Raw genomic sequence first — 17880 nt, 5'->3', positions numbered from 1 at the left:
TAAATAACTTAAAGTGAAATACAGGACATGTGGTGTGGCAGTTTCAAGATGCACAATAAGGAGGCACTTGAAGAAAGATGGGCTGCATGGTCGAGTCGCCAGAAGAAAGCCATTACTACGCAAATGCCACAAAGTATCCTGCTTACAATACGGCAAACAGCACAGAGACAAGCCTCAAACCTTCTGGCACAAAGTCATTTGGAGTGATGAGACCAAAATCTAGTTTTTTGGCCACAACCATAAACGCTACATTTGGAGAGGAGTCAAGGCCTATGATGAAAGGTACACCATTCCTTCTGTGAAACACGGAAGTGGATTGCTGATGTTTTGGGGATGTGTGAGCTACAAAAGGCACAGGAAATTTGGTCAGAATTGATGGCAAGATGAATGCAGTATGTTATCAAACAGAACGCCTCATTTTTCACTTCTTGATTAGAGTTTGAACACTGCTGATTTGCATTCTCAATTCCTTGGATATCTTTTTATATCCCTTTCCTGTTTTATACAGTTCAACTACCTTTTCCCGCAGATCCTTTAACAATTCTTTTGCTTTCCCCATGACTCAGAATCCAGAATCGTCAGATGCAAGGGTCTGTCAGGAGTCCAGAAACTCATTGACCTTTTATACACACACACTAATTACAAGCAAACAGATCACAGATGAGGATGGTAACCATTAATAGCCATTCAAACCCCTTTGTGTCTACTTGTGTGAATGTTATCAGGCCAAAATCGTCAGGGTATGTAAACTTTTGATCAGGGTCATTTGGGTAGTTTGTTGTCATTATGATTTAAAAAGAGTAAACACAGTTGATTGATAATAAATTGCTTCAGCCAAACACTAACCATGAGTGAAAAAAGTTTGTGTTCTTCATATTCTCTGAAAAATGTCCAAGAAAAGGAAATTTATGCTTACCTGATAAATTTATTTCTTTTACGATATGACGAGTCCACGGATTTCATCCTTACTTATGGGATTATGCCTCCTGTTCAGCAGGAAGTGGCAAAGAGCACCACAGCAGAGCTGTATATATAGCCCCTCCTTTCCCTCCCCCTCCAGTCATTCGACCGAAGTTAGGAAGAGAAAGGAAAAGCCAAAGGTGCAGAGGTGACTGAAGTTTAACAAAAATAAATACCTGTCTTAGAAGTGACAGGGTGGGCCGTGGACTTGTCATATCGTAAAAGAAATAAATTTATCAGGTAAGCATAAATTTCCTTTTCTTTTACAAGATATGACTAGTCCACGGATTTCATCCTTTCTTATGGGATACAATACCAAAGCTACAGGACACGGATGAAAGGGAGGGACAAGACAGGAACCTAAACGGAAGGCACCACTGCTTGAAGAACCTTTCTCCCAAAACCAGCCTCAGAAGAAGCAAAAGTATCAAATTTGGAAAAAGTGTGAAGAGACGACCAAGTTGCAGCCTTGCAAATCTGTTCAACAGAAGAATTGCTTTTAAATGCCCATGAGGAAGCCACAGCCCTAGTAGAATGAGCCGTAATTCTTTCAGGAGGCTGCTGTCCAGCAGTCTCATATGCCAGACGGATGATACTCTTCAGCCAAAAAGAAAGATGTAGCCGTAGCTTTCTGGCCCCTACGCTTTCCAGAAAAAACAACAAATAATGAAGATGATTGACAAAATTCGTTAGTCGCCTGCAAGTAAAACTTCAGGGCACGGACCACGTCCAAGTTATGCAACAAACTCTCCTTCTTAGGAGGATTAGGACATAATGAAGGAACAACAATTTCCTGATTAATATTCTTGTTAGAAACAACCTTAGGAAGAAAACCAGGTTTGGTACATAACACCACCTTATCAGCATGGAAAATAAGATAAGGTGAATCACATTGTAAAGCCGAAAGCTCTGAAACTCTGCGAGCAGAAGCAATAGCAACCAAAAATAAAACTTTTGGTCTAAACAATTGGTCTAAATACAGGCCTGATTCTAGTCAGAGCCTGACAAAAAGAATGAACATCTGGAATATCTGCCAGACGTTTGTGTAGCAAAATGGACAAAGCAGAAATCTGTCCCTTTAAGGAACTTGCTGACAACCCTTTCTCCAATCCTTCTTGGAGAAAAAATAAAATTCTGGGAATCCTAACTACTCCATGAGTAGCTCTTGGATTCGCACCAATAGAGATATTTACGCCATATCTTATGGTAAATATTTCTAGTAACAGGCTTACGTGCCTGGATCAAGGTATCAATAACCGAATCAGAGAACCCTCGCTTAGATAAAATCAAGCGTTCAATCTCCAAGCAGTCAGCTGCAGAGAAACTAAATTCGGATGATGGAAGGGTCCCTGAATGAGAAGGTCCTGCCTCAATGGAAGCATCCACGGCGGCAGAGAGGACATGTCCACCAGATCGGCATACCAAGTCCTGCGAGGCCACGCAGGAGCGATGAGAATCACTGATGCCCTCTCCTGTTTAATCCGAGCAATCACCCGGGGAAGGAGAGCAAACGGCGGGAACAAATAAGCTAGGTTGAACGACCAAGGTACTGCCAAGGAATCTATCAGTTCAGCCTGTGGATCCCTGGACCTGTACCTTGGAAGCTTGGCATTCTGTCGAGATGCCATCAGATCCAATTCCGGTCCTGAGAATCAGGGTAGCAAAGACCTCCGGGTGAAGTTCCCATTCCCCCGGATGAAACGTCTGTCTGCTCAGAAAATTTGCTTCCCTCATTGAATATTGCTCTCAACTCCAGAATATTTATGGGAAGTAGAGACTCCGCTCGAGTCCACACTACCCGAGTCTTCAGGGAATTCCAGACTGCCCCCCGATCCTAGTAGACTGGCATCCGTTGTCACTATCACCCATGAGGGTCTGCGGAAGCACATCCCTTGGGACAGATGATCCGGCGACAACCACCAAAGAAGAGAGTCTCTTGTCTCTTGATCCAGATCTATCTGAGGAGACAAATTTGCATAGTCTCCATTCCACTGTCTGAGCATGCTCAGTTGCAGAGGTCTGAGATGAAAACACGCAAACGGAATGTTGTCCATTGCCGCTACCATCAATCCGATTACCTCCATGCACTGAGCCACTGATGGCTGAGGAGTGGACTGAAGGGTTCAGCATGTCTCCAGAATCTTTAACATTCTGACTTCGGTCAAAAAGATTTTCATGGATACGGAATCTATTAAGAGTTCCCAGGAAAGAATCCTTTGTCTGTGGAATTAGTGAACTCTTTTCTAGATTCACCTTCCACCCATGAGTCCTTAGAAAGGACAGAACCATGTCGATATGAGACTGTCAGTTGAAAAGAGGACGCCTGAATTAGAATATTGTCTAGGTAAGGCGCCACTGCAATGCCCCGCGGTCTGAGAACCGCTAGCAAAGACCCTAGAACTTTCATGAAGATCCTGGGAGCAGTGGCCAGCCCGAAGGGAAGAGCCACAAACTGAAAATGTTTGTCCAGGAAGGCAAACCTTAGAAAACGGTGATGATCTCTGTGGATAGGAATGTGAAGATATGCATCCTTTAAGTCCACGGTAGTCATATATTGACCCTCCTGGATCAATGGAAGAATTGTCCGAATCGTTTCCATCTTGAAGGATGGGACTCTGAGAAACTTGTTTAGACTCTTGAGATCTAAAATGGGTCTGAATGTTCCCTCTTTTTTGGGAACCACAAAAAGATTTGAGTAAAATCCCTGCCCCTGAATTGGAACGGGACAAATTACTCCCATAGTAGAGAGGTATTTTAAACAATGTAAGAAGGCCTCTCTTTTTGTCTGGTCTACAGACACTCGTGAAAGAAACTTTCCCCTTGGGGGGAATTTTTGAATTCCAGTTGATACCCCTGGGAAACGATCTCTAGTGTCCAGGGATCCTGAACATCTCTTTTCCAAGTCTGAACAAAGAAAGTCTGCCCCCTACTAGATCCGGTCCCAGATCAGGGGCCGCCCCTTCATGCTGTCTTGGGAGCAGCGGCGGGCTTCTTGGGTTGTTTACCCTTGTTCCAAGCCTGATTGGGTCTCCAGATGGGCTTGGACTGTGCGAAGTTCCCTTCCTGTTTAGTGGAAGAGGAAGAAGGGACTCCTGAAATTTCGAAAGGAATGAAAAACAGAATTTATGCTTACCTAATAAATTTCTCTTGCGATGTATCGAGTCCACGGATTCATCCATACTTGTAGGATATTTTCCTTCCCAACAGGAAGTAGCAAAGAGAGCACCCACAGCAGAGCTGTCTATATAGCTCCTCCCTTAGCTCCACCCTCCAGTCATTCGACTAGGAAGAAAAAGGAGAAACTATAGGGTGCAGAGGTGACTTAAGTTTTTTTAAATAAAAATATACTACCTGTCTTAAATAGACAGGGCGGGCCGTGGACTCGATACATCGCAAGAGAGAAATTTATTAGATAAGCATAAATTCTGTTTTCTCTTGCAAGATGTATCGAGTCCACAGATTCATCCATACTTGTGGGATACCAATACCAAAGCTTTAAGACACGGATGAAGGGAGGAGACAAGACACGTACCTTAAACAGAAGGCACCACTGCTTGTAGAACCTTTCTCCCAAAAATAGCCACCGAAAAAGCAAAAAGTATGAAGCAAACACCAAGTCGCCGCCTTACAAATCTGTTCAACAGAAGCCTAATTTTTAAAAGCCCATGTGGAAGCCACTGTTCTAGTAGAATGAGCAGTAATCCTTTCAGGAGGCTGCTGGCCAGCAGTCTCATAAGCCAGATGATGCTTTTCAGCCAAAAAGAAAGAGGTAGCCATAGCCTTTTGACCTCTCCGCTTACCAGAATAAACAATGAAGATGTTTGACGGAAATCTTTAGTTGCTTGTAAGTAGAACTTTAAAGCACGAACCACATCAAGATTGTGCAACAGACATTCCTTCTTTGAAGAAGGATTAGGACACAGCGAAGGAACAACAATTTCCTGATTCATATTCCTATTAGAAACAACCTTAGGAAGGAATCCAGGTTTGGTATGCAAAACCACATTATCTGCATGGAAAACAAGATAAGGTGAGTCACACTGTAAAGCAGATAACTCTGAAACTCTTCGAGCCGAAGAGATAGCTACTAAAAAACAGAACTTTCCAAGATAGAAGCTTAATATCTATGGAATGCATAGGTTCAAACAGAACCCCTTGAAGAACTTTAAGAACTAAGTTTAGGCTCCATGGCGGAGCAACGGGTTTAAATACAGGCTTGATTCTGACTAAAGCCTGACTAAACTCCTGAACGTCTGGGACATCTGCCAGACGTTTGTGTAAAAGAATAGACAAAACAGATATCTGTCCTTTTAAGGAGCTAGCTGATAATCCCTTCTCCAATCCTCCTTGGAGAAAAGACAATATTCTAGGAATCTTAATCTTACTCCATGAGTAACCCTTGGATTCACACCAATAAAGATGTGTGCCATATCTTATGATAGATTTTCCTCGTGACAGGCTTTCTAGCTTGAATCAGGGTATCAATGACCAACTCAGAGAAACCACGCTTTGATAAAATCAGGCGTTCAATTTCCAAGCAGTCAGACGCAGAGAAATTAGATTTGGATGCTTGAATGGACCTTGGATTAGAAGGTCCTGTCTCATCGGCAGAGTCCACGGTGGAACAGATGACATGACCACCAGGTTTGCATACCAAGTCCTGCGTGGCCACGCAGGTGCTATCAAAATCACCGAAACTATCTCCTACTTGATTCTGGCAACCAGACGTGGAAGGAGAGGAAATGGTGGAAATACATAGGCCAGGTTGAAGGACCAGGGCACTGCTAGAGCAACTATCAGTACTGCCTGGGGATCCCGGGACCTGGACCCGTAACAAGGAAGCTTGGCGTTCTGACGGGACGCCATCAGATCCAATTCTGGTGTGCCCCATAGCCGAATCAGCTGGGCAAATATGTCCGGATGGAGCTGCCGGCGACTTAGGAAAACCGCATCCCAGTTCTCTACCCCTGGGATATGGATTGCTGAAAGATGGCAAGAGTAAGTCTCCGCCCATCAGATTATTTTGGTTACCTCCATCATCGCTAGAGAACTCCGTGTTCCTCCTTGATGATTGATATAAGCTACAGTCGTGATGTTGTCCGACTGAAATCTGATGAATTTGGTTGCAGCTAGCTGAGGCCACGCCTGAAGCGCATTGAATATCGCTCTCAGTTCTAGAATGTTTATCGGGAGGAGAGTTTCCTCCCGAGACTATAAGCCCTGTGCTTTCAGAGAGTTCCAGACTGCACCCTAGCCCAGCAGGCTGGCATCTGTCGTTACTATGAGCCACTCTGGCCTGCAGAAACACATTCCCTGAGACAGGTGGTCCTGAGACAACCACCAGAGAAGAGAATCTCTGGTCTCCTGATCCAGATGTATTTGAGGAGATAAATCTGCATAATCCCCATTCCACTGTTCGAGCATGCATAGTTGCAGTGGTCTGGAGTGTAGGTGGGCAAAAGGAACTATGTCCATTGCCGCTACCATAAGTCTGATTACCTCCATACACTGAGCCACTGATGGCCGAGGAATGGAATGAAGAGCTCGGCAGGTGGTTAAGAGTTTTGATTTTCTGACCTCCGTCAGAAATATTTTCATTTCTACCGAGTCTATCAGAGTCCCTAGGAAGGAAACTCTTGTGAGAGGGAAGAGAGAACTCTTATGTTCACCTTCCACCCATGAGATCTCAGAAAAGCCAACACGATGTCCGTGTGAGACTTGGCTAGCTGGAAAGTTGACGCTTGAATTAAGACGTTGTCTAGATAAGGCGCCACTGCTATGCCCCGCGGTCTTAGAACCGCCAAAAGGGACCCTAGCACCTTTGTGTAATTTCTGGGAGCCGTGGTCAACCCGAAGGGAAGGGCCACAAACTGGTTATGCCTGTCCAGAAAGGCGAATCTGAGGAATTGATGATTATCTCTGTGAACAGGGATGTGCAGATACGCATCCTTTAAGTCCACGGAAGTCATATATTGACCCTCCTGGATCAGAGGCAGAATAGTCCGAATAGTCTCCATCTTGAATGATGGTACTGTGAGGAATTTGTTTAGAATTTTGAGATCCAAGATTGGTCTGAAAGTTCCCTCTTTTTTTGGGAACCACAAACAGGTTTGAGTAAAACCCTAGCTCTTGTTTTTTATCCTGAGGGAGGGCATGTCCTTTCCCTCCAGTGGTGTCTGAAATAATCTTTCAGTTCAGGCCTGAATAGGGTCTTTCCTTTGAAAGGGATGTTCAAAAGTTTAGATTTTGATGACACATCAGCAGACCAGGACTTAAGCCATAACATCCTGCGTGCTAAAATGGCAAAACCTTAATTCTTTGCCGCTAATTTAGCCAGTTGAAAAGCGGCATCTGTAATGAAAGAATTAGCCAACGTAAGGGCCTTAATTCTATCCATAATATCCTCTAATGGAGTCTCCATCTGAAGAGCCTCTTCTAGAGCCTCGAACCAGAAAGCAGCTGCAGTAGTTACAGGAACAATGCACGCAATAGGTTGGAGAAGAAAACCTTGATGAACAAAAATTCTCTTTAGGAGACCCTCTAATTTTTTATCCATAGGATCTTTGAAAGCACAACTGTCTTCGATAGGTATAGTTGTACGCTTAGCGAGAGTAGAAATAGCTCCCTCCACCTTAGGAACCGTCTGCCACGAGTCCCGCATGGTGTCAGATATGGGAAACATTTTCTTAAAAACAGGAGGGGGAGCGAACGGTATACCTGGTCTATCCCAGTCCTTAGTAACAATATTCGCAATCCTCTTAGGGACTGGAAAAACATCAGTGTAAACAGGAACCTCTAAGTATTTGTCCATTTTACACAATTTCTCTGGGACCACTATAGGGTCACAATCATCCAGAGTTGCTAATACCTCCCTGAGCAACAAGCTTAAAATGTGTTCAAGCTTAAATTTAAAGGCCGTCATATCAGAATCTGTTTGTGGGAGCGTCATCCCTGAATCGGGAATCTCTCCCTCAGACAGCAAATCCCTAACCCCTACTTCAGAACATTGTGAGGGTATATCGGATACGGCTACTAGAGCGTCAGAAGGCTCAGCATTTGTTCTTAACCAAGAGCTGTCACGCTTTCCTTGTAACCCAGGCAGTTTAGATAAAACCTCTGAGGGTTGTATTCATAACTGTGGCCATGTCTTGTAAAGTAAACAAAGTCGACGCACTAGAGGTACTTGGCGTCACTGGTTGTGACACTTGGGGAGAGCTAGATGGCATAACCTCATTTCCTTCTGTCTGAGAATCATCTATTGCTATATTTTTAAGTGCTATAATATGCTCTTTAAAATGTATAGACATATCAGTGCAAGTGGGACACAATGGGTTCTAAACACATTGAACAAGGAGTTTCCTTAATGTCAGACATGTTAAACAGGCTAGTAATGAAACAATCAAGCCTGGAAAACACTTTATTCAAAGTAAATAAAAAAACGGTACTGTGCCTTTAAGAGAAAAAAAGATGCACAAACTCTGCAAAACAGTGTAAAAAAGCAGTAAACTTTTCGAAATTTTTACAGTGGAATCATGAAGCCTTCGTAAGATTGCCCCACCAGACAAATAAACGATTAACCCTTTAATGTAAAAACCGGATTGACAAAACGTCAAAAACCGGTATAAAAACGTTCAGCACCTTGCCACAGCTCTGCTGTGGCGCCTACCTGCCCTTAGGGATAGATTTGTGGGGAAAAAGCTTTCTTTAGGCTCTTAAGCACAGCAGGACCCTCTGTAGAAGCAGCTGGATGTCTTCTGTGTAAAAGAAACTGCAACTGAGGCGTGAAAATAGGCCCCTCCCACCTCAATCGATGTTAGTGGGACCTAAAAGATATACACCAAAGTGTCTCTAAACTAACCAGGTGGGTTAATAACCCTTAATAAGCCATAATAACCCCTCAAAGTCCCTCAAAAACGTTAATCTTAATGAAAAAACAGACTTTATGCTTACCTGATAAATTACTTTCTCCAACGGTGTGTCCGGTCCACGGCGTCATCCATAACTTGTGGGAATATTCTCTTCCCCAACAGGAAATGGCAAAGAGCACAGCAAAAGCTGTCCATATAGTCCCTCCCAGGCTCCGCCTCCCCAGTCATTCGACCGATGGTTAGGAGAAAAAAAGGAGAAACTATAGGGTGCCGTGGTGACTGTAGTGTATAGAGAAAGAAATTTTTCAAACCTGATTAAAAAACCAGGGCGGGCCGTGGACCGGACACACCGTTGGAGAAAGTAATTTATCAGGTAAGCATAAATTCTGTTTTCTCCAACATTGGTGTGTCCGGTCCACGGCGTCATCCATAACTTGTGGGAACCAATACCAAAGCTTTAGGACATGGATGAAGGGAGGGAGCAAATCAGGTTACCTAAACAGAAGGCACCACGGCTTGCAAAACCTTTCTCCCAAAAACAGCCTCCGAAGAAGCATAAGTATCAAATTTGTAGAATTTGGCAAAAGTGTGCAGAGAAGACCAAGTCGCTGCCTTACATATCTGATCAACAGAAGCCTCGTTCTTGAAGGGCCATGTGGAAGCCACAGCCCTAGTAGAGTGAGCTGTGATTCGTTCAGGAGGCTGCCGTCCGGCAGTCTCATAAGCCAATCGGATGATGCTTTTCAGCCAGAAAGAAAGAGAGGTAGCAGTAGCTTTTTGTCCTCTCCTCTTACCAGAATAAACGACAAACAAAGAAGAAGTTTGTCTGAAATCCTTTGTTGCTTCTAAATAGAACTTTAAAGCACTGACTACATCTAAATTGTGTAACAAACGTTCCTTCTTTGAAACTGGATTCGGACACAAAGAAGGAACAACTATTTCCTGGTTAATATTCTTGTTGGAAACAACTTTTGGAAGAAAACCAGGCTTGGTACGCAAAACAACCTTATCTGAATGGAACACCAGATAGGGTGGATCACACTGCAAAGCAGATAATTCAGAAACTCTTCTAGCAGAAGAAATAGCAACCAAAAACAGAACCTTCCAAGATAGTAACTTGATATCTATGGAATGTAAGGGTTCAAACGGAACCCCTTGAAGAACTGAAAGAACTAAATTTAGACTCCAAGGAGGAGTCAAAGGTCTGTAAACAGGCTTGATTCTGACTAAAGCCTGTACAAAAGCTTGTATATCTGGCACAGCTGCCAGTCATTTGTGTAACAAGACAGATAAAGCAGAAATCTGTCCTTTTAGAGAACTCGCTGACAATCCCTTATCCAAACCTTCTTGGAGAAAGGAGAGGATCTTATGAATTTTAATCTTACTCCAGGAGAATCCCTTGGATTCACACCAACAGATATATCTTTTCCATATTTTACGGTAAATCTTTCTATTCACAGGTTTTCTGGCTTGGACCAGAGTATCTATCACTGAATCTGAAAACCCACGCTTGGATAAAATCAAACGTTCAATTTCCAAGCAGTCAGCTGCAGAGAAACTAGATTTGGATGTTCGAATGGACCTTGTACTAGAAGATCCTGTCTCAAAGGTAGCTTCCATGGTGGAGCCGATGACATATTCACCAGGTCTGCATACCAAGTCCTGCGCGACCACGCAGGAGCTATCAGAATCACCGAGGCCTTCTCCTGTTTGATCCTGGCTACAAGCCTGGAAAGGAGAGGGAACGGTGGAAACGCATAAGCTAGGTTGAACGACCAAGGCGCCACTAATGCATCCACTAGAGTCGCCTTGGGATCCCTGGAACTGGACCCGTAGCAAGGAACCTTGAAGTTCTGACGAGACGCCATCAGATCCATGTCTGGAATGCCCCATAATTGAGTCAACTGGGCAAACACCTCCGGGTGGAGTTCCCACTCCCCCGGATGGAAAGTCTGACGACTCAGATAATCCGCCTCCCAGTTGTCTACTCCTGGGAGTGATCCTCCGCCCATTAGATGATTTGGGATACCTCTCTCATCGCCAAGGAACTCCTTGTTCCCCCCTGATGGTTGATGTAAGCTACAGTCGTCATGTTGTCTGACTGGAATCTTATGAATCCGGCCTTCGCTAGTTGAGGCCAAGCCCGGAGAGCATTGAATATCGCTCTCAGTTCCAGGATGTTGATCGGGAGAAGAGACTCTTCCCGAGACCATAAACCCTGAGCTTTCAGGGAATCCCAGACCGCGCCCCAGCCTAATAGACTGGCGTCGGTCGTGACAATGACCCACTCTGGTCTGCGGAAACTCATTCCCTGAGACAGGTGATCCTGGGACAACCACCAACGGAGTGAGTCTCTGGTCATCTGGTCTACTTGAATCTTTGGAGACAAGTCTGTATAGTCCCCATTCCACTGCTTGAGCATGCACAGTTGTAATGGTCTTAGATGAATTCGAGCAAAAGGAACTATGTCCATTGCTGCAACCATCAACCCTACTACTTCCATGCACTGAGCTATGGAAGGCTGCAGAATAGAGTGAAGAACTTGACAAGCGTTTAGAAGCTTTGACTTTCTGACTTCTGTCAGGAAGATCTTCATTTCTAAAGAATCTATTATTGTTCCCAAAAAGGGAACTCTTGTCGACGGAGACAGGGAACTCTTTTCTACGTTCACCTTCCACCCGTGAGATCTGAGAAAGGCTAGAACAATGTCTGTATGAGCCTTTGCTTTGGAAAGAGACAACGCTTGGATTAGAATGTCGTCCAGATAAGGTGCCACTGCAATACCCCTTGGTCTTAGAACCGCTAGAAGGGACCCGAGCACCTTTGTGAAAATTCTTGGAGCAGTGGCTAGTCCGAATGGGAGAGCCACGAACTGATAATGTTTGTCCAGAAAGGCGAACCTTAGGAACTGATGATGATCTTTGTGGATAGGAATATGTAGATACGCATCCTTTAAATCCACGGTAGTCATAAATTGACCCTCCTGGATTGTAGGTAAAATTGTTTGAATGGTTTCCATTTTGAACGATGGAACTCTAAGAAATTTGTTTAGAATTTTTAAATCCAGAATTGGTCTGAAAGTTCCCTCTTTTTTGAGAACTACAAACAGATTTGAGTAAAAACCCCTGACCTTGTTCCACAGTTGGAACTGGGTGTATCACTCCCATCTTTAATAGGTCTTCTACACAATGTAAGAATGCCTGTCTCTTTATTTGGTTTGAAGATAAGTGAGACATGTGGAACCTTCCCATTGGGGGTAGTTCCTTGAATTCTAGAATATAACCCTGAGAGACTATTTCTAGTGCCCAGGGATCCTGAACATCTCTTGCCCAAGCATGAGCAAAGAGAAAGTCTGCCCCCTACTAGATCCGGTCCCGGATCGGGGGCTACCCCTTCATGCTGTCTTGGTAGCAGCAGCAGGCTTCTTGGCCTGTTTACCCTTGTTCCAGCCTTGCATTGGTTTGCAAGCTGGTTTAGTCTGGGAAGCGTTACCCTCTTGTCTAGAGGCTGCAGAGTTGGAAGCCGGTCCGTTCCTGAAATTGCGAAAGGATCGAAAATTGGACTTATTCTTAGCCTTGAAAGTCTATCTTGTGGGAGGGCATGGCCCTTTCCCCCAGTGATGTCTGAAATAATCTCTTTCAATTATGGCCCAAAAAGGGTCTTACCTTTGAAAGGGATATTAAGCAATTTTGCCTTGGAAGATACATCCGCCGACCAAGACTTTAGCCAGAGCGCTCTGTGCGCCACAATCGCAAACCCTGAATTTTTCGCTGCTAACCTCGCTAACTGCAAAGCGGCGTCTAAAATAAAGGAATTAGCTAACTTAAGTGCGTGAATTCTGTCCATGACTTCCTCATACAGAGTTTCCCTACTGAGCGACTTTTCCAGTTCCTCAAACCAGAACCACGCCGCTGTAGTGACAGGAATAATGCACGAAATAGGTTGAAGGAGGTAACCTTGCTGTACAAAAATCTTTTTAAGCAAACCCTCCAATTTTTTATCCATAGGATCTTTGAAAGCACAATTGTCCTCAATGGGAATGGTCGTGCGCTTGGCTAGTGTAGAAACCGCCCGCTCGACCTTAGGGACTGTTTGCCATAAGTCCTTCCTGGGGTCGACCATAGGGAACAATTTTTTAAATATAGGAGGAGGGACACAAAGGTATGCCTGGCTTCTCCCACTCCTTATTCACTATGTTTGCCACCCGTTTAGGTATCGGAAAGACATCAGGGTGCACCGGGACCTCTAGGAACTTGTCCATCTTGCACAATTTTTCTGGGATGACCAGATTGTCACAATCATCCAGAGTAGATAGCACCTCCTTAAGTAATGCGCGGAGATGCTCTAATTTAAATTTAAATGTCACAACATCAGGTTCTGCCTGCTGAGAAATTCTTCCTGTATCAGAAATTTCTCCATCTGACAAACCCTCCCTCACTGCTACTTCAGACTGGTGTGAGGGTATGACAGAAAAATTATCATCAGCGCCCTCCTGCTCTACAGTGTTTAAAACAGAGCAATCGCGCTTTCTCTGAAATGCTGGCATTTTGGATAAAATATTAGCTATGGAGTTATCCATTACTGCCGTCAATTTTTGCATAGTAAAAAGCATTGGCGCGCTAGAAGTACTAGGGGTCGCCTGCGCGTGCATTACTGGTATAGACACAGAAGGAGATGATGTAGAACTATCTCTACTTCCTTCATCTGAGGAATCATCCTGGGCAACCTTACTATTTGTGACAGTACTGTCCTTACTATGTTTGGACGCTATGGCACAATTATCACATATATTTGAAGGGGGAACCACATTGGCTTCCATACATACAGAACATGATCTATCTGAAGGTACAGACATGTTAAACAGGCTTAAACTGGTTAATAAAGCACAAAAACCGTTTTAAATCAAAACCGTTACTGTCTCTTTAAAATGTTAAAGAGGGCACACTTTATTACTGAATATGTGAAAAACTATGAAGGAATTATCCAATCATTACCAAATTTTCACCACAGTGTCTTAATGCATTCAAAGTATTGCACCCCAATTTTCAAGCTGTTAACCCTTAAAATGTGGAAACCGGAGCCGTTTGCAATTTTAACCCCACTACAGTCCCAGCCACAGCCTTTGCTGCGACTTCACCAATCCCAGGGGGGTATACGATACCAATTCAAGCCTTCTAGGAACGTTTTCAGTGGATACGAGACCCTCACACATGCAGCTGCATGCACTGTACTCAAAAGTAACTGCGCAATAATGGCGCGAAAATGAGGCTCTGTCTACTATAGTGAAAGGCCCTTCCTGACTGGGAAGGTGTCTAAACTAGTGCCTGGCGATAAAAACGTTCCCCAAACAATATAAAGTGTGAAGATTACTTCAAACTTTCAAAAATAACTTAAATAAACAATCGATTTAGCCCTTAAGAGTGTCCACCAGTTAATAGCCCATAATAAGCCCTTTATTCTTTATAAGTCTAAGAAAATGGCTTACCGATCCCCATGAGGGAGAAATGACAGCCTTCCAGCATTACACAGTCTTGTTAGAAAAATGGCTAGTCATACCTTGAGCAGAAAAGTCTGCAAACTGTTCCCCCCAACTGAAGTTCTCTCAGCTCAACAGTCCTGCGTGGGGACAGCAATTGATTTTAGTTACTGCTGCTAAAATCATACTCCTCTTTTAAACAGAACTCTTCATCTCTTTCTGTTTCAGAGTAAATAGTACATACCAGCACTATTTTAAAATAACAAACTCTTGATAGAAGAATAAAAAACTACAACTAAACACCACATACTCTTCACCATCTCCGTGGAGATTCTACTTGTTCAGAGCGGCAAAGAGAATGACTGGGGGGGGCGGAGCCTGGGAGGGACTATATGGACAGCTTTTGCTGTGCTCTTTGCCATTTGGGGAAGAGAATATTCCCACAAGTTATGGATGATGCCGTGGACCGGACACACCAATGTTGGAGAAAAGTGTTTTTCCTATAAGTGTCACCAGTAACAACTGAGCCCTTTATGCAAGCTGGAATTCCATACTATGTGTCTGAATACAGCTTACCCTTCCCTCATGGGGATACCGCCAGCCTTTTCTAGAATTATCACAGTCTGTCTAGAAAAAAATTGACTGAACATACCTCAATGCAGCTTAGCATACAAACCGTTCCCCAACTGAAGTTTTCCTGTACTCTTCAGCCTCTGTGGGAACAGCAGTGGATCTTAGTTACAAAGTGCTAAGATCATCCTCCTTGCAGAAATCTTCATCCCTTTTCTGCTAGAGAGTGAATAGTACACACCGGTACCATTTAAAATAAACTTTTGCTTGAGAAAATAAAAACTAACATTTTTGTCACCACACTCACTTTACCCTTCCTAGTACTTAGAGTAGGCAAAGAGAATGACTGGGGGATGGAGCTAAGGGAGGAGCTATATAGACAGCTCTGCTGTGGGTGCTCTCTTTGCCACTTCCTGTTGGGAAGGAGAATATCCCACAAGTATGGACTCGATAAATCTTGCAAGAGAAATTACTCTGTCTCTGTTTGGACGTCTTATCCTGAGGGAGGAGATGACCCTTACCTCCCATAATGTCAGAAAGGATCTCTTTCAATTCAGGCCCGAATAGAGTCTTTCCTTTGAAAGGGATAGCTAATAGTTTGGATTTAGAGGATACATCCGCAGACCAGGATTTTAACCATAAGGCTCTGCGTGCCACAATGGCCAAACCTGCATTCTTAGCCGCCAATTTGGCGATCTGAAAGGCAGAGTCTTAAGAGACTCTTCTAGGGCATCAAACCAAAAGGCAGCCACAGTTGTAACTGGTACAATGCAGGCTGTTTGTTGCAATAGAAACCCTTGATGAACAGCTTCTTTAGGAGACCCTCCAATTTCTTATCCATAGGATCTTTGAAAGCACAACCGTCCTCAATAGGAATAGTCGTACGTTTAGCAACAGTAGAAATGGTCCCCTCCACCTTATGATTCGTTTGCCAAACATCCCTAACGGTGTCATATAAAGGCTACATCTTCTTAAATATAGGGGAAGGAGAGAAATATACCCGGTCTCTCCCATTCCTTGGTAATAATTTCCAAAATTCTTTTGGGAATCAGAAAAACAGAATTTATGTTTACCTGATAAATTACTTTCTCCAACGGTGTGTCCGGTCCACGGCGTCATCCTTACTTGTGGGATATTCTCTTCCCCAACAGGAAATGGCAAAGAGCCCAGCAAAGCTGGTCACATGATCCCTCCTAGGCTCCGCCTTCCCCAGTCATTCGACCGACGTAAAGGAGGAATATTTGCATAGGAGAAATCATATGATACCGTGGTGACAGTGGTTAAAGAAAATAAATCATCAGACCTGATTAAAAAACCAGGGCGGGCCCTGATCAACAGAAGCCTCGTTCTTAAAGGCCCATGTGGAAGCCACGGCCCTAGTGGAATGAGCTGTGATTCTTTCAGGAGGCTGCCGTCCGGCAGTCTCATAAGCCAATCTGATGATGCTTTTAAGCCAAAAAGATAGAGAGGTAGAAGTTGCTTTTTGACCTCTCCTTTTACCAGAATAAACAACAAACAAGGAAGATGTTTGTCTGAAATCCTTTGTAGCATCTAAATAGAATTTTAGAGCACAAACTACATCCAAATTGTGCAACAAACGTTCCTTCTTTGAAACTGGATTCGGACACAAAGAAGGCACGACTATCTCCTGGTTAATGTTTTTGTTAGAAACAACTTTCGGAAGAAAACCAGGTTTAGTACGCAAAACCACCTTATCTGCATGGAACACCAGATAAGGAGGAGAACACTGCAGAGCAGATAACTCTGAAACTCTTCTAGCAGAAGAAATTGCAACCAAAAACAAAACTTTCCAAGATAATAACTTGATATCAACGGAATGTAGGGGTTCAAACGGAACCCCCTGAAGAACTGAAAGAACTAAATTGAGACTCCAAGGAGGAGTCAAAGGTTTGTAAACAGGCTTGATTCTAACCAGAGCCTGAACAAAAGCCTGAACATCTGGCACAGCCGCCAGCTTTTTGTGAAGTAAAACAGATAAAGCAGAAATCTGTCCCTTCAAAGAACTTGCAGATAATCCTTTCTCCAAACCTTCTTGAAGAAAGGATAGAATCTTAGGAATTTTTATCTTGATTGAAGAATAAAAACTACATTTAAACACCAAAAAACTCTAAGCCATCTCCGTGGAGATGTTGCCTGTACAACGGCAAAGAGAATGACTGGGGAAGGCGGAGCCTAGGAGGGATCATGTGACCAGCTTTGCTGGGCTCTTTGCCATTTCTTTGCCATTTCCTGTTGGGGAAGAGAATATCCCACAAGTAAGGATGACGCCGTGGACCGGACACACCTATGTTGGAGAAATCAGCATAAGTAGGGAACTCCAAATATAAGACCATCTTACACAATTTCTCTGGAGGGACTATAATAGAGTCAGTCATCCAGGGTTGACAAAACCTCCCGCAACAGGCAAAGGTGTTCAAGCTTAAATCTGAAGGACAGCACGTCCGAATCTTTCTTGGGTAATGCACTACCTGAGTCACAGTTCTCCTGATAAAACCTCCTTACCTCCCCTTTCAGAGTCCTGGGAAGGAAGATCAGAGATCGCCATCAAGGCACCAGAATTCGCATGGACTACCTGGGTCTCTATTCTATTACGTTTACCCTGTAGTACTGGCAACTTAGATAACACCTCTGTAAGGGTTGAGGATATAACTGTAGCCATATCCTGTAGAGTGAATGATGCAGACACTGATGAAGAACATGGCTTTGCTTGTGTGGGCGTTATGGGCTGAGACATGTTGAGATTTATTCTGAACCTCATCATCCCGAGTACAATCATTATCATTATACACTGTAATATCATCATCATTATACACTGTAATGCCCTAGTTATAAATGAGGGACAAATTGTAACAGGGGGTTCCACAATGGCATGTAAACACATGAGGCATGCACTAGGTTCATCCATCATAATAAAGTATTGAGTACTATATCTTTAAGACTCAAAGTACTTATAAAACCGTTTATTTAAATGACAAATAAATCTGT

General features: G+C 43.6%; 1 protein-coding gene across 1 annotated transcript in view; it reads right to left on the bottom strand.

The window, feature by feature from the left end:
• Window positions 1-17880, bottom strand: part of LOC128652572 (uncharacterized) — a 194019-nt gene that overhangs the window by 78583 nt on the left and 97556 nt on the right. The window lies entirely within an intron of this gene.

This window comes from Bombina bombina, chromosome 3 (assembly GCF_027579735.1).
Source record: "Bombina bombina isolate aBomBom1 chromosome 3, aBomBom1.pri, whole genome shotgun sequence".
Classification (NCBI taxonomy): domain Eukaryota; kingdom Metazoa; phylum Chordata; class Amphibia; order Anura; family Bombinatoridae; genus Bombina; species Bombina bombina.
The sequence above is the reverse complement of the archived record's forward strand: the minus strand, read 5'-3'. Positions and strand labels throughout refer to the sequence as shown.